The sequence below is a fragment of the Peromyscus californicus genome, unplaced genomic scaffold, assembly GCF_007827085.1.
Source record: "Peromyscus californicus insignis strain IS unplaced genomic scaffold, ASM782708v3 Scaffold_18__1_contigs__length_77618521, whole genome shotgun sequence".
Taxonomy (NCBI): domain Eukaryota; kingdom Metazoa; phylum Chordata; class Mammalia; order Rodentia; family Cricetidae; genus Peromyscus; species Peromyscus californicus.
In genome coordinates this window covers 35,256,150-35,274,862 of record NW_026294480.1, presented here as the reverse complement: position 1 = coordinate 35,274,862, position 18,713 = coordinate 35,256,150, and the positions used below count along the sequence as shown (strand labels likewise).

General features: G+C 38.5%; 1 long non-coding RNA gene across 1 annotated transcript in view; it reads right to left on the bottom strand.

Moving 5' to 3' along the window:
- LOC128113493 (uncharacterized) overlaps window positions 1–18,713 on the bottom strand; it is a 129,113-nt gene that overhangs the window by 43,688 nt on the left and 66,712 nt on the right. The window lies entirely within an intron of this gene.

Here is an 18,713-nt window from a genome sequence, read left to right as displayed (position 1 = left end):
TTTATTTATTTATTTATTTTATAAAAGTAACCTGTTAAATCAGTATAATGCTACCTGTATGTGTGTTTTCAGGGCTGACCTTTAGCACTGGACAGACTCTTAGCAAACCTATGAGTTAGGGATTCTTGGTTTCACTTTTAAATTTGCCTTAATAAGACAAAAATTAACATCTGATCCCCATGGCAGCAAACCCACACTCTTTGCAGATAGTTATACTATGTCATAAAGGAAGAATGGACAAAATGAGGCCCATAGTGCAATAATAACAGTAAGAACAGAAAACTTAGTCATCAAAAATACAGCACAGCATTCTAAGACACAAGGAACTTGCTAGTTAACTGTTACTGTTAAATTATTTCCCCTAAGCCCCGTGATAAATATTTGATCTGAGTTTGGAAAATGAATGACCTTTCTGTGGTAGTTCTCAACACACACACACACACACACACACACACACACACACACACACACACAGCTTGTATTTTGTGGTATCAATGCTCACCAATTTCTTGCCTATCTTTGGCTTACCTTATTTTAAGAGTTAGTAATTTCCTTAAGAAGCCTAACACCCTGAATTGGGTTGTCATGGTAAACATTTCATGCGTTGATGAGACTAGTAAAAGGGAGTGAATGAAATTTAATTTCTTTCATACCATAAGGAATTGAGCATTAGAGGCACAGTGATTGATTGCAAAGCAGCTGTGGTTCCTTTCCTAAGGTATTTCTGTTTTACAGAAGCCACATCTCTAAGAAATGAAGTGATTACATGGTAGTGGGAAAGCTTTAGTAGGGATAGCCTGAGGTAGGAAAGAGAGAGAGTTTTAGCAGATAGATGCGCCCTACCCCTAGGTTTCTCATCTAGGAAATAGTCTATATCTACACATATTATGGAGCTGCTTGCATAACCATGCATATATTTGGTTTACAAATCAAATGAAGTATGAGGTCCAGAAGACACTGGGCATCAGGGAAGATTGTAGTGATTCCACTCAATGCCATGAAATTCTTCAAGTCTTCACTTTATAAATGATCTTCAATATGAAGTTAGTATTAAGCTATTCAGTGCCACAATCCATAACCATGAGGTAATTATTTGACATACATTAAAATATATATATATATATGTGAAACATATATTAAATTATTTGATATATTAAAAGATTTACTAACAATGGAATGCAAGCATCTATAATGCCAGTACTTGGGAAGTTAAGGCAAGAGAACTATTAATTTAAGGACTGTTATAATAATACTATAATATTTATTAGTAGCAGTATTCTGAATACTAGTTCCTTCTTGAGTAAGGAGTTTGCAAATACTTCCCCCCATTCTGCAGGTTGTTCCTGTACACTGTTGTTTCTCTCCTTTGCTATAGAGAAATCCCTCAGCTCCTGTTCAGAGAAAGCCACTTGTCTGTTTTGAACTTTGTCTCCTGTGCACTTTGGTGTCTTATTAAAAACAACAATTACTTGATGTCTTCCTCCTGTTTTCGTGGAGTAGTTTCCTCATCTCAGAGCTTAGGTTTAGAACAACACAAATTTGAAAAGCAATAGGCCAAAGAAGAAATGAAAAGGAAAAAAGACAAGAGAAAATGAAAAGACACGACAAAAGGTGAAGGATGCAGGAAACTCAGTGCTATTGGGTATTGGCATTGTGGAGGATGCAGGACACTCAGTGCTATCCAGGCACTGGCACTGTGGAGGATGCAGGAAACTCGGTGCTATCTGGGCATTGGGACTGTGGAGGATGCAGGAAACTCAGTGCTATCTGGGCATTGGGACTGTGGAGGATGCAGGAAACTCAGTGCTATGTGGGCATTGGGACTGTGGAGGATGCAGGAAACTCGGTGCTATCCGGGCATTGGCACTGTGGAGGATGCAGCAAATTCTGCTGTCGTGGAATTGGCATTGTGGAGGTATAAATGCTCACATTAGAAAGACAGACCCTGGGTAAACAGTACCACTTCACACTTCAAGGAACTAGAAAATGGACAAACTAAACCAAACTTGGAAGAAAGGAATTGATGAAAATGAAATCAGAAATAAAAATGTTTTAAAACTAAAATGAGTTGGTGTTTTGAAAAGAAAAACATGGCAAATCTATTGAAACTAAGCAATTTCAGAAATGAGAGATTATACATTATAGTGGATGTTACAGAAACCAGAAAGATCACATATCCTACCACTAATGTCCGTAGACTGGATTACCTAGCAGAAATGAATGGGTTAGCAGAAACATGACCTATCAAGACCTTCATCAATCATGAAGAAAAACAGTCTGAGCAGACTGACAACTACTAATATACAGTCACAAATCACAACCTCCCTAAAAAGCCTAGAAACAGGTGGCTTTGTTGAAAGGTTCCACTAAATATAATTCCTCCTCAGATTCTTCCAGAAACAGAGAGAATAGACACAAATGTAGTGTGAAGCCAGTATTGCTCTTATACCCAAACAAAAGCCATTGCATGGAAAGAAAATTTTAGGCAAGCATTCCTATTAAAAAACAATTGGAAAAATCTTCACTAAAATGCCGACATACCAAATAATGGCACAGTAAGAGACCTATACACCACAATCAAATGGAATTAGCCCTGAACTGCTACAGGGAAAATGTAGATCCTGCAAATAGAAGTACTCCTTTATAATAAAAAACTCTCAGCAAGTCAGGAATAAAAGGAACAGACTTTAACATATTGAAATCCACATATAACAAGTCTACAGGTAACTTGATGCTCAGTGAGGAAAAACAAAAGGTTTCCCCCAAAGATCATGACAAGCCAAGGATGTCCAATCAATCCTACCATTTCCTCTTGACATCACACTGAAAGTCCTAGCCCAAACAATTAGGCATGAAAAAGAAATTAAAAGCATTCAGATGGAGAGGAGGGAGTAAAGCTGATCCAGTATGTAAATGGCACAGGCTATGTGCAAAAAACGTGAAGTAGGCAAACAAAAACAAATCTTAAGAATCAATTTAGCTATGGAAGTTGGGCTCTGAGAATAAAAACTAAAAACTACAAATACTGATGAAAGAAAAAAACAATATGAACAACTGTTCCCCCCAAAGACATTGATTTTTATACATCAGAAGATGAAAAGCTATACTAGCCCAAATAATCTATAGCTATATTGTAATCTCTATCAAAATCCCAAGGTCAATTTTTACAAACAGTAAAAAAAAATAAAAAATTCATATAGAATCACAAAAGACTTGCCCCAAAACAATCTTGAGCAAGAACAAGACTGAAAACATCTCACTTTCTAATTTTCAAAAATGTTATAAAACTATAGCATTTAGGACAATATACTACTGGTATAGAGACAGACAAAGTTACCATTGTAATAGAACAGACTTCACACACGTAACATCAATTGATCTTTGAACAAATCATTGTTGGAAAACTAAATGACCACGTGTGGAAGAATGAAATTGGACTCTTATGGTGTTCCACCCAGGAAAACCAACCCAAAATGGGTTAGAAAAATAAAATATGAAAGTATAAAGTTATTAGAAAGGTGGACATTCATGATAGTGATTTGAGCAATAATTTTTATTTGGTAACCTTCAGAAGCACAGACAAGAAAAGCCAAGTGAGATGAATACCACATCAAATTAAAATGCCTCTGCCAACACAGAACAAAATCAACAGAAAAGGCTACCTGTGGAATACGAGGACGCATGCAATCATAAAAGAGTACATTAGATTAAATTTTATTTTGTTCCAGAGTGAGATGCATATATCCACCATCATATAATGTTATTTAAAACTACCTCAATAATTTTGTGATAGCTAATTGAAAGAAGCTATTTAATAACCCTCACTATACCTCACACTGCAATTGTAGCTTGACGTATAACACTAGACAAGATGGGATTCTTTGTCCCTATGGAACTTACAATTTGGTGAAGAACAAAACCTCTATGCCAAGGCTAAGTGCACATCTGTGCCCTGTGCAACAATGTTTCAGTCAAGGAAGGATGAATTATAATGAAACTAAACTATTCATATTAACTGGTGTTTTTCTGAACCTGCTCTGTGTTTAGATCTGTTACATATACAAATACTATTTGTGCTACAATTTGTTACAAATACATTACATAATTTTTCCATGACCTGTAGTATTCAGTACAGGAACATGATGTGCAGGGTTGCAGCCTCAGAGCGATGTGAGCCACAGAACCAAGGTTTCTGTAAATACTTTTATGTCATCTGCATTAGGGGGAAGAAAATCCCCTGTGGATGCATTTCTCAGATGGAATACTTCCCTTTTGTTAAGTGATGTGTGACTGTATAAAGGGAAAAACAGCCACAGCTGGCATGGAGATGTTTCAAGGGCACTTTCTCCTAAAGAAAGTAACATCTGGGATGATGTAACTCAGTTGATACAGTGCTTGCTTAGCATGCACCAAGACCTGGGTTTCATCCTGGCACTGCAAAGCTCATAGACCAGGTGTGGTGATACACGTGTGTGTGTGTGTGTGTGTGTGTGTGTGTGTGTGTGTGTGTGTGTGTGTGTCTATTCTCAGAGCTCAGGAAGTGAGCACAGAAGGGCCAGAGTTCAAGGTCATCCTACCCAACATAAGGTGTTTGAGGCTAGCCTGAACTAGAGACCTTGTCTCAAAAAGAAAAAGAAAAAAAGAGAGAAGAGAGAGAGAATGAAAGGAAGGAAAGGAGGAAGGAAGGGAGGGAGGGATGGAGGGAGGAAGGGAGGGACGAAGGAAGGAAGGAAGGGAGGGAGGAAGGAACCAAGGAAGGAATGAAGGGAGGAATGAAGGAAAGGAGGGAGGGAGGGAGGGAGGGAGGGAGGGAGGGAGGGAGGGAGAAAGGAAGATTAAGAAAAGAAAAAGAAGGAAATACAGAAAAGCATGATATCCCAGGGAGAGCTGGGTATGGTGATTATACATGACAGTAACATCAGCACTTTGGAGGCTGAGGCAGCAGGATCACAATTCAAAGCCAGTTTGGGATATGTAGTAAAGACTTCATCTCAAAGGTTAAAAACAACAACAAAATGTAGCATCTGAGAGGTAAGCTCGTGAGTCGGGGTCCGTGGTCAACACACGTAATTACTGGTGGTGATTCCAACAGTGGGATCCCAGGAGACCCTTGTCGGTCACAGCGCTACAGTCCATTGCACTGGAAGACATGGCGAATGGAATGTTACCAGAATACTGTAAACTGTGTTAAAGATTGTAGGCTTTATCCTATGGGCACATAATACTTCCAAGAATCTTATTAACATGGCAGTGACAGTCACATTTTCTTGTAGAGATGAATGAAAGGGAATAAGCCTGAGAACAAAAACTCAAGGCAAACCGATGTTGTGGGAAACAGCAAAACGTAGCAAGAACAGCAAAGACTGGGTGGATAAAGGCAGAGCCGGAAAATAGAATTGATTTAATCATCGGCCGAACGAGGACTGTGAAAAGGGACAGAATGCAGATGTGGGCTATGACCTGGGCACCAGGCTAGAGAGGGAAACCACTCACTGAGACAGATGTGCAGTGCAGAAGCCAGCTTCCAGAGGTGATAAGATGGTCCGTTTTGGGTGTAAAGAATGTGATTTGCCTGTGAAACATGTGAGTCAAAGTATCTGTTATTTGGGAAGGAAAACTGGGCTAGAGCTTCAGACCTGGAAACCACCTCCACACACATGAATGGAAGTGCATTTTTCACAGATACAGAAATTGCTAGCGTTGGAAGGTGAGGTCAGAAGGCCTAGGAAATTACTATAAGGGGCACCTGCCAGAGAAAGACAAAGAAAACACACACAAAGTGGCCGGTGGTTATGAGCATTTACTGCGCAAAGGCTGGGACCAGAACCCAAACCCTCAGCACCCTGAAAAAGCCTGCAATGACTGTGAACCCAATAATGGAGGGACGGAGGCAGCATGTTGCTAGCCAACCAGCCAAGACAAAACCAGGTTCTGTGGGAGACCCTGTCTCAAGAGAGTGAGACTGGAGAATAACGGACCAGCACACCTGATGTCCTCCTCTGGCCTCCACACAGAAGTTTGCACACATGCATCATCACACACACACGTACACACACACACACACACACACACACACACACACACACACACACACACACACTGGCATAACAAACAACAGACAGCACCTTGGAGCTAACAGAAAAACCAAGAGAATGTTACTCTATTAAATCTAGCAACCAGGGATGAAGGATTCCATATAGATTATTTCCAAGAGGTCACATTAAATCAGATTTGAATGATGTTTATTGGATTTGGCAGTGAGAAGCTGGCCAGTCAGTCATTCTGGAAAGAGGAATAGTAGCAAGAGAGTCAGACAGCAGTGGGCGGAAGAGTGAAAATGACGAAGACCCAGGAAGCATTAGCTTCCTTTTTAAGAAATCCACGCATGCTCTTTCACACCTACAGTCCATGCCACTCTGGAGGCTGAGACAGGAGGACTGCTTGAGTCCAGGAGTTCTAAGCCAGCATGGGCAATATAGCAAGATACTTCCTCTTCTAGGATAAACAAGAAGACACATGGTATTAATCAGTGATAAAGTTAGAACACCCGTGTTTCCTTAATGTCTGCTGTGAGTGTGTTACAGGGAGTCAAATAGGAATGTGCACAAGTTAAACTAAAAGCTCTGTAAACAACATTGCGCTTGCTGCCATCCGTGGCTTTGAGAGGGTCAATCCCCCCAAGGGCCAGCAGGTGGGGATAATGTCACAAAAGATGAGGGACAGAATGGGTGGCCTGTCATCATCACCAATAATGCAGGAATGATGTGAGCAGACATGGATGATGTGAACCCACATGACAAAGTTGCCACACTGTCCCTTCAGGAAACAGGCTCCCTCCTGAACTCTGAGCTGCAGTGGTTGAACTAAACCGAACAACTAGGCATGTGGTTTTTTTTTTTGTGTGTGTGTGTGTGTCTGTGTTTATCCTGAAGCTAACTTTATGAAATGAAGTTAGTTTTTTCCAATTAATAATGAATACATAAATTAAAAGAAGATAAAAATACAAAAAACACCTTTCCCACCTCCCACAACACAGTACGCTTTTGGGGAATAGATAAAACTTTAGATTCAAATTTAACCTCATTTTAGACATTGATCACATTTAAACACTGATCACACTGGCATTTTTGATCTGTGGGATCAGATTTCTTTTTCTCCCACAGGAAAATTTGATATAACACTTTTCTTATACAGGGTCTCATATAACCCAATATGGTTGAGAACTTGCCTTAGGATGACTTTGAACTCCAGACCACTCCTGCCTTCATTCCCAAGTGCTAAAATTGTAGGTTTGTGTCACCATGCCTGGTTTTATGTGGTACTGGGTATGATCATGCATGCTAGGCAAGTATCTACCAGCAGAGCTGCAAGCCCAACCCTAGCTCTATCACATTTACAAATTTGTTTAATACGTTAATTATATTTAACAGACAACAAAAGAATTTTCTATAACAGTTGGTGGATCACTGAAGATGTATTCTCGGGATCAGGGAAGCTTTGCTTTATATAGTACTTGGTGTAAAATTTAGTTGTACTAAAAAAAAAAAAAACTTCCTACTTGGATCCAAATTTTGGAAATGACAAAAGTAAGAGAACTGTGTGGGGCTATTTAAAAGGGATTTATTTGTTCGCTGTATTACCCAAATGGATCTTACACAATTTAGTTTTCAGCATAGCTACAACTGACTTCATAAAAATTGGAGAAGCTGATCTATAATTTATATATATATTGGTTTGTTGGCTGGTTCCATAGATGAATGTTCAGGGGTGGGAGGTTGGTTTTTTCTTCTCTTAAAATTACTCTCTCAGTTTACACGGATGCTTGAATGAGCTAATTTTGTACAGCATTTTGAGGGAAGACGTTCTAAAGCTACTGTAATTAAGTGATTAAAAGCTCTACAAAATTATTGCCTGAAACAGATTTACACCATACATAGTGTACACAGAGACTTTACTTGCAAACATTCTCAAAAATTTCTACCACGCAAAACCAAGATATGCTGTGGGATGTTCTGTATGTTACGTGTGTTGCTCTGATTGGGTAATAAATAAAAGCCAGGCAGGAAGTATAGGCAGGACAAGCAAAGAAGAGAATTGGGGGAAGTGGAAGGTTGAGGTGGAGAGACCTGCCAGCCGCCGCCATGACAAGCCAGATGTAAGGTACCAGTAAGCCATGAGCCACGTGGCAACTTATAGATTAATAGAAATGGGTTAATTTAAGATAGAAGTAGATAACAAGAAGCCTGCCACAGCCATACAGTTTATAAGTAATATAAGCGTCTGAGTGATTATTTTATACGTGGGTTGTGGGACTGCGGGGGCTTGGTGGGACCTGGAGAGAAGCTCTCCAGCTACAAAGATACATTCAATTAATATGAAAAAAATGCATTGAGCTTGGTGGTATACAGAATCCCAGCACCTGGAAAAGAAGACTGGAGGATTGAGTCATCTTCAGCCTCATAGGGAACTGAAGGCCAGCCTGAGCTCCATGAGGACCTTCTTGTCTAAAAAATTATAAATATACATATATTTCTTTTAGGGACTAATTTTTGAGAATTCCTCTTCATTCTCAGAACAGAGTAATTGTAAACCTGGTTTTCTTGACAGTGAATTTTCCATACCTTCTTGTTAAGAGCCTGGGTATAGGAAAGAGTCCCAGAGAAATTAAGAGAATAGATACCAGATAGTAATAAGAAAATAAGAAAGTAAGAGTTCATAACTAAATTTCTTCTTTAAGATAAATACTTCTGAGTCCTAAACAGCCCAATAGTGGAAAGTCTTTCTTGCTGATGTGTTTTTCACAGAGTAGCTTGAAAGGATATCTGACTTCATTTCTCTTAACACAAAAGCCATGATTTCCATCCATCCTGTTCCAGGTGACAAGAGTTTATCTTACGAATGGTTTCCCATTATACGTATGACCACAGAGTATAGAATGCCTATGTTCAATGAAGTAGGGATCAAAAATTGCCTATGTACCCTGCAAACTTCTAAAATGGGAGCACAGACCAATCTGTAGGCCAGCTGCTGTTCTGTTCTGCTTGGTGAAACACAGCAATTACATGGAATTGGGGTAATGAGGCTCCTGCCAGCCAACTGGTGGACATTTTGTTACATCAAGATTTCAAGGAAGGTGAAATTATACCGCAGCGATTGAGAGCTAAAATGTGGCTTTACTTTTGCTGATTGGATAGATTATTTTGGTATTCTGTGGGCTTTGTTCTGAGCTTCCTTCCACTTTGCAAGAACTACTCCAGAAATTGTACCTGCATGTCAACAGTGCATAAGAGGTGTTCGGCTTTGGAATCTCTATAAAAAGCATTTAAGACCTCAAAGATGATGTCAGCGTGAGATGGACTTAGTCAAAGATAGGTCAGAAAAATTGTGAGCTGCAGTTCTGCTGCTCTACTGTCTACATAGCCCTCTGTCCTCTGTCAGAAAGCACATGCCCTGCTTCAGAGGGCTAAACATCTAAATTCCTTTCAATATCTCAGGTATTCAGCAGCACTATCACACTAATTTTGGTGACTACTTGTCAGTGGATGAAGATACTTCTCTGCTATTTCACTTTGCCATTTAGCTAAAATGTCACCATTCATGTATTGTGCAAACGAAGCAATTCCCTACAGGATTCAGACAAAAGGTAATTTTTGTTTGATTTCAATGGAGTGAGGCTCGAGGCAACAGCTTTTGAGGGTGTTACCACAAAATGATTTTCTCAACCCCTTATGTTCTTTCTAAATGGACTTTCAATGTTATATTTTGGGGGGAAGCTTAAGATCCCTTAAGAGGAGGGAACAATCAAAGCAGTCTAATTCTATACTATTTGATCAAAGGATTAATTACTTGTATTTAAAATTCCAGATAATTGAATGGGAAGGAAATCTTGCAGTCATGTAGAAGCCAGCTGCTGGGGAGGCTGCAGATGGGAGCTTGGGTAGTATCAAGAGGTCTCCTGAGCAGAAGCAACTGCAGCAGAATTGAGACCAGAAAGTCTCATAGTGTATAGTGAAGAATTATTTCTACATACCGAAATATGTAGATGGTTTAACATTTGTGTGGAGCCACATAGTAGCCCATTAAAAAATAAAGGGTTATAAATGACAATATGGCTTATTATAGGCATTTTTGACATTTAACTTAGTTTCACTATTATACAGGAACATTAGATCATGCAGTATATATTTTAATGCTTCAGTGTATTCATACATGGTATAAGCTTAAAGCAGGTAAAATGCATCTATCTCCTCAGTCATCTTCCCTGGCCCCCACCACCACTTCCCTCCTTCCCCCTCCCCCACACCTTTAAAAGAGGTTTTGCTGCATAGCCTTGGCTGACCTGGAACTGACTATATAAACCAGGCTGGCTTTGAACTAAAAGAGAGCAGCCTGCCTCTGCCTCCTGGGTGCTGGGATTAAAGGCATATGGTACCAGTCCATCAAGATGTGCTCTTTTTTCTGTCTGAAATCTACATGACATTACTGTAATCTAGGCCATTTTACTGTGAAACAGCACACTAGGACTTCTGGCTCCCAGCTGTCACTCCATATCCATTGACCAACCTACCCCCATCCTTCTTGTCCTCCAGCTCTATCCTGTTGGGGAAGGCCATAATGTGGAAGGGTACAATGTGGATTTTTTCTTATCTGGATTCATGTGTGCGAAGTATTGTTTTAAAAGCCATCCACATTGCATACCGCCTATGTCAATATGTCAACATATGCCCTATATGATATAAATATAGAAGCTCTACAAATATACTATAATTTATTTTCCTATTGACAATTTATTTTCCTATTGATGAGCATCTGTGTTGCTTCCACTTTTGAGGTGTCATAAATGAAGCTGATGTCAATACTGTTACACAAATCTTTTGGTGCACATCTGATTCTACTGATCTGGGATTTGATCTGGACCATGACCAAGGTTAGATTGTTATGACTTTTTTTTTTCATCTTCTTTTTCCCAAAATGGTGGTATCTTTTATCATTCCCATAGAATCTATGAAAATTTCTGTTATCCCACACCCTTGGCAGTACTTTATTTGGCCAGTCCTTTAAAATTCATTTAGTCTAAAAGCTTTATACTGATGTTGCATTTTATTTTAATTTTAATTTCTTATAGTGAAATTGAATTATTTCTTTTATTTTGAGAGTATAATATAATTACATCATTTTCCCATTTCCTTTCCTCCCCTCAAACCCTCCTGTATATACTTCATTGCTCTCTTCCAAATTCATGGCCTCTATTTATATAACATTGTTATATGCATGTATATGTGTGTATTTTATAGTAATAAAATATAGTATATGTATATTTTAATTCATTTACTGGCTGTTCGCATTCTTTAAAAAGGGTTTATTTTATGTTTGTGATTGGTTTGCCTTTATGCCAATAAGGTACCATGTTTGTAGCTGTTGTCTACAGAGACCAAAAGAGGGTAGCATGTACCATGAAAAAGGTATTATAGATGGTTGTGAGTCAACTTATGGGTCCTGGGAACAGAATCTTGGTCCTATACAAGAGTAGCAAGTGTTCTTACCACTGAGCCACCTCTCCAGCCCCCAAACTCTTCATTTCAAAATAAAATAATACTTTTGCATAATTGAAAGTTTCACTTAATTAGCATCAGGAATAGCCATGAATCAAAAAGTCCAAAATAATAAAACAAAAGTAATTTGCATCCTACTATTTGTCTGTTATTTGTTACAGTAATAGGCAGCTAGCACATGATCTAACCAGAATATGAGAACCTACAAATGTTCTTCAAAGTAAATCATGAAAGAGACAGTGGGAGTGAAAGAGACAGCTTAGATAGTAGATGAATGCTTCTCAAAATCTACCACACACCAGAATAAATGTTGATTTTGTAAAAACTATAAATATGTCTTCAGGTTTCCCGTAGCAGGCACTGAGAGTCTAACAAACTCTCAGACCATGCTAATGTTTTGGTCCTCGTATCTGACTTGAGTAGAAAGCATACAAATTATGACTGACCTTGAATTGATAGTTTTGTATAAGTCCTAATGAGTACTTGCAGTTTAATTCTCTCTCCTTTTATTTTTTTTTAATTTCATACTAAAATTGTTTGAAATATTATTTCTAATTCAGCAGGATGCATTTATTTGTCACTTGCTGCAGTTACTATTTCAATGAGTAAAATGATATAGTGACACTAATAGGCATTCAGAACTTCTTCATGGAAGAGGTGTTGCTTTTGGTTTGTACATGATTATTGAAAACGATTTGGCTAGGGGAATTGAAGTAATGAAAGAATAAGTAATTCAAGACATAGAACCTGGCATAGTAAATGCATGAAAAGAGACATAAACATGCTCTGAGTAGTTAGCAAAAAGCTTCTCTGTGCTGGAATTCAAATATATATACAAATAGGTAAGTTTAGTATGCTAATTAAAAAAATTAAAGATACATTCTACATTTTGTTTCTTCTTCTTCTTCTTCTTCTTCTTCTTCTTCTTCTTCTTCTTCTTCTTCTTCTTCTCCTCCTCCTCCTCCTCCTCCTCCTCCTCCTCCTCCTCCTTCTCCTCCTCCTTCTCCTTCTCCTCCTCCTCCTTCTTCTTCTTCTTTTCTTCTTCTTCTTCTCTGCCTCCTCCTCCTTCTTCCTGTTTTTTTTGTTTGTTTTCAATACACCCCAAGCCCAGGTTCCCCTCTCTCCACTAATCCCAGAACCCCACCCCACCCTTCTCACCCAGATCCATTCCTCCTCCATTTCCCTTCAGAAAAGAGCAGGCCTCCCAGGGATATCAACTACCACAAGTTCTGAGCCACTATTGCCCCAATACATCTTGAAAGCAGGAGAGATTATAGGTCAAAGGTTGGTGTCCCAGTACCACCACTAAAAGCTTGCCTGGTTACACGAGACGACTTGTTGAGGCTCTGTATCCTCCATTACTAGGGTTACCCTTGTAGAATCCTGGGAGTTTGTACTACACTAAGTTTCCACCTATCACTCCCCATTCTATCACTAGGAAACATCTGTTGTTAAGAATCCTCTTCCTAACAGCTAAAAGAACTATCAATCAAGTGAAGAAAATGCTCACAGAGTAGGAAGGAATCTTAGCCAAGTTATATGCTTGACTGAGGATTAATATTCAGAATATATGAAGAACTCAAAAACAAAGAGCAAATAAAACAAATGACCCATTCATAAAAGGTATTGGGATCTGAACAGAGAGTTCTCAAAAGAAGAAATAAAAATGCCTAAGAAATGTTCATCATTCCTAGCAATTAGGAAATTGTAAGTCAAGACTACTTTGAGATGCGATCCTACCCTTGTCAGAATGGCAAAGCTCAACAAAACAAGTGACAGCAAATGATGGAGGGGGATGCAGAGGAAAAAAGCATCATCATTCACTGCCACTCTAGAAAACATATGAAGAATTCTCAAAATGCTAAAAATAAATAACCATATGATTTACTCTATCAGTCCTTGGTGTGTGTGTGTGTGTGTGTGTGTGTGTGTATATATATATATATATACATATATATATATATATATATATATATATATATATGTATCAGTCAAGCTCAAAGGACTTGACAAATATCCTATTCCACAGATATTTGCTCCAATGTGCACTGATGCTCTATTCACAATGGCTAGGAAATGGAAAAACAATATAAATAAAAATAAAAGAATAACTAATAAATAGATAATGAAAATGTGGTATATATTATGAAATGTCATTCAGCTATGAAGAAAAATGAAATTAAGAACTTTGAAAGTAAATGGATGGAACTAGAAAAGATCATATTGAGCGATGTGACAGAGACGCAAAAGGACAAACCTTACATGCTTTCTCTCATCTGAGATTCCTAACTCCAAATCTTGAGATGTGAGTCTATAACCTGTATTAACTGCAAACCAGAAAAGTAAGAAAGGAGACGTTGTGAGGATGCAAGGGAGGAACAATGGAGAGAAAATATCAGTAAAAGTGATCTGAAGGGGAAATGAAAAAAACAGGAGTCTTTAAGGAAACATATTATTAACTATAGACTTAAAAATACCTATAATACAGTTAAGTTGGTATAAATACACACACACACACACACACACACACACACACACACACACACACACACACACACATATATATATATATATATATATATATATATATATATATATATTAAACTTTCCTATCTGGACTAACAATGCCTAGAGTCATAGACTAACAAAACCCAAAACCACATACGAGAAGCCCCTTTTTGAGTCATTGGTCAGAGTTGTCAAAGAGACTCCTATAACATTATTGGCTATTGCTATGGCCCTTGGCTGCCCCTCAGAAGTGAAAGGCAAGTGGCCTATGGCAAAAGAGAGCATGTATTCAAGGCCCAGACCAAGTTGGATTTGATGGTACCAGAAAGCACCAGACAAGCTTCCAAAAGAAGAAAGCAACCAACAGTGACCAGTATGGTACAATAACCCTAAGGTTGTATGGTCAATTATGTTGGATCACTTATTTTGGAAAGAACAACAGAGCTTATTTAATTGGGTAGGTTAGTATGTTTCCTTCTTGGTTTTGTGGCTAATCCCTTCTGAAAGATATGTAAAATTTAGGCTAGTTTGTTCCTTAATAATTTGGTGGTACCCAATAGCTCTCTAATTGTACTTAAGACCTGTTGAACAAGAGGGAAGCCATTCCTGGTACTGGAAAACTAGTCAACTACCCAGGGCTCGTGAATTCATAGATCTTAGAGGAGAACTTAACAACCACCACTTTACTAAAACAGAATAATCCCTTTCACTACATTCTAAATATTTATCTTACACCCACAGCTAAATGTAGTTCTCATCCCTCGTCAAGTAAATTTGTCTTTGTAGTAAATAAACCATTACAGAAAACTGCAACAGATCAAAATGCAAAGGTCCCAAATGATACTTCTACAACACACTTCCTGTCCCCGGGTGCTCCCGGAACATTGCAGAAGAGGAGGTGGGGGAGATTATAAAGCCAGAGAAGCAAGGAGTTTGCTGTGAGATTGTGTCTCCTAGGAGTGTCCAAAGCTACACCCATAAGGCCTCATCAGTACAACTCCCTAAACACAGCATACAAATGTGCAAGGGGGACCGAGGCTTGAGATAGACCTTGGTAACTATGTCTGTGATGAGAAGCAGGGAGGCAAAGAAGCACAAGACAAAATAAAAGCAAAAATTGTATAAAAATGAATGATGAAGTCTTGGTCTCTGGTATTTCCAGTAACTTCATCAGACTTCTTTAGACTTTAGGGGGTTTGCCCTTGAAGTTCTGTCAAATCCTTAAAATTAAGCTCCCTCCCCTGAAAATGAATCTAATAGCTCCTTGCACTAGTTAGTCCCTTAAGATGCTAAACCACCTAATTCTATTTTTCCTTATGAAAAAAATTGGCCTAAATTTTTAATGTCTTTTATAAGTGATTAGCTACAAAGCAAGAGGGGACCCTATCTAACTGAATAAACTCGGTCATCCTTCACACTTAAGTGATCCAACAGAACTGACCTTGCACAAGGAGTAACTGCGTGGCATTTCTCCACTGATCTGGAAATCAGGGCCAAAGGATGGACAACACCAAATAGTTCTCAGGGTTTGACAGTCAGCATAATCAAGTCAAACTCAGCAAACTGAACCTCAATGGGCCAGATATTTTATTCTTGGGTAGCACACGGTAATTAACTTTTCTTTTTATTAGACCGAGATATAATGTTAAAATAATGATTCGGTTGTTCTGAGGTCTAATCTTGATGTGACAAGTACATAATCTTTATTAGCAGGGCTTTCTATATTTACTCTTGTGGCCTCATTAGGCCTAAATATTGTCAAATGGTCGTGCACCAAGACTGAATTTGAAATAATTTATTTTCATTACTGGACTGCATTTGTAAGCATAGGGAATGAGTGCTAATTAGCTAATTATATCAAGACCACCTCTGAGAGTAAATCTAATAATGTCCTGTTGTTTTCAGGTAGCATCTCATCTTATCTTAAGCCAAGAAAGCACAGTGTGATCATTAGCTGTGAGGCTCACTATCAAATCACCACAGTTTCAAGGTCAAAGCCACACTCATTTAAATATTACACCTGTGCGGGTCACAGGTCTAACACACTCTCCCAAGCTAAAATTAAGTTCTTGATAGTGCTGTGCTCCCTTCTGGATGGCCAAGGGCCAATTTCATTTTCTTGCCATGCCAACGGTGTTGACAGAATTCAGATATTTATAAGAAGAAATTCTTCCTGGCTCCTAGAGACTAGTCATATTAATAAGCTCATAGTCACTTTCTTCCACCTTAAACATCTATAACAGAAGATTTGTCCTTTTGTGCTATACATCCCCTTTCTACCGTGTCATCTCTCCAACCGCAGTGGGGAAGAATTATCTACATTTATAGACCAATGTTACTGGGATTACTCTTCCCATATCAATGTTTCTGACCCAATGGCACCTCTGAAGTCTCTTTAACTATGTAAGGCAACACAGTCATAGGTTTCCATGATGTAATCAGCATCTTCAGATGGGCCATTCTACTTCCTACTACCCTCATGAAAGCAAATTCGTTGATCAGAGAAAGAAATGATGAAGACAGATTTTAAAAATCTCTTCTAAAATATTCTTCAAACTACTAAGAATACTATATATCATTTAAATACCTTATGAGTGACTGAGGAGGTGGCTAAGTCATGTGCCTGCTACACAAGCATGAGGACCTCACCCATATAAAAGCTGAGTATGTCAATTCGTCTATAGTCTCAGCATGGGAGGAAGTGTGGAGCAGACTGAGACAGGCAAATTTGTGGAGCTCACAGGGCACCAGTTCAGGCATGCGTGAACTATGGGTTCAGTTGGAAACATTGTCTCAAACATAAGATGGCTAGCAATCCAAGAAGATACCCACTGTCAACCTCTGGCATAACACATATGTGCATATGCACTTTGATGCACATGTGTCAACCTCCACAAATACAGGAACATATGCACCCTCCACACATATACACATACATACACTATCTTAAAAAATCCTATGGACTGGGAAAGTAGAAAACATCATAAATAACTCTTAAGGTCTTTTATTGGCAAGACAGAAAATTTGGCAACAAAAGTTTCCAAGTCATACTCCAAAACAGTACCTAAAATAACAAAACTCAGGGTGCCTAATTTTCATTTTGACATATCTGAAATTCTTTTTTATAGTCTATATGTCTTAATCACTATACCTAAAACTTTTATTTCCCTACCATACTAACACACACACAAAAATGTACTATCCAAATAGGTTAGATATTGCAAGTACATTCTCTTTACTTTACCAAAGGAAAAAAAAAAGACTAATTTTTAAAAAACTAACCTATGTGGATTTTAGTGTCGCTTCTGGGGTGGAACTCTGGTATGTATTTGAGAACCTTGTATTATGCGCATATCCATAGGTCTCTTCATGAGGCCTTCTGTTTGTTTCTTTGCCCCTAACCTTGCCTCTCCCAATTCCCTGATCAACCAGCTGATTCATTCATTCACTAATGTTTTGCACATCCTACTGCATACAATCCATGAACCAAGATGATTTTATGCGTTTCCTCTTGAGTCAGTGAGCCTTAGGGACTGGCCACCATAAGTCATACACGTGATCTGAGAAGTAAGCGTCTGACGCGTGAGATAACAGAGGTGTGCATGTGCATATCTCTTCACACTGCTTGATTATCCTTCTAGACATGCTCAAGACTCTCAAGAGCAAACTTTCATCTTTCAGTGGCTCTTATAATTTACTTATGATAGATTGTTGCTAGCTACGGCTAACTTTACAAATGCTGTCTAAATCCTGGGGGCATGCTAAGAGTCCTTTACAAATGGAACATAGTTCTTTGAAGGAGGCTGAATAGCATTCTGTCAGAATTCTAGGGTTCTACCCTGACACTCTTCTATTAGGCTTGTCTAATGGCATCTTTATCACCATGGATATCTAATACTATGTAACTCAAACAGAAGCACTTCTTGCCCTGGATATGACCCAAAACTATCACTGGTCCTAACATCATTGGTCATAGTACTATTCTGAAGTGCTATTTCAGAGAGAATTACCAAGCAATTTTGGTTCTTTTTTTTTAGAGTAAGATACAAGGCACATAATTAAATCTTTGCTTTGAAGGGAATGTCTCAGCACATTTCCACTCACTGTGTTCCCAAACTGTCACTAGTAACACCTGCCTGAGTCTTGTGGGACTTACTCCCACCTAGTGTAGTGGTAAGTCCAGAGGATTCATAGCTTACTGTTCATCAGTCTCTTCAACTAAACTTACTGCCAACAACATCATTGATGAAGTCAAAATTCAGAAGAATTTTCAACCTCTCCAGTCCCCCTCAGATTCTCTTTACAACATGTAGAAGAGCTAAAATTTACATGGAGGTAGACAATGGTGTATGCACTTGACAAAAAAAATTAAGAAAAATCACTTATTCTTCTCATAGATATAAAAGTAATTAATTCTCAAGATCCACAGCTATAAGTTATGTGGTGAAGATTTCACTTAGAGCTACATGGTGATAATTTGCTATATGTAATAAATTAGGTAATATTTTTATAAGTTTCAGAACATTGAATAAAGACAAGTGTCATTAAGACCATCATTCCTACATCATTTTAATTGATGGGGCTAAGAATTGAATCCAGAGCTGAATGTGTGCTAAACACACATGCTCATCTATACTCTAGCCTTTGTGTATT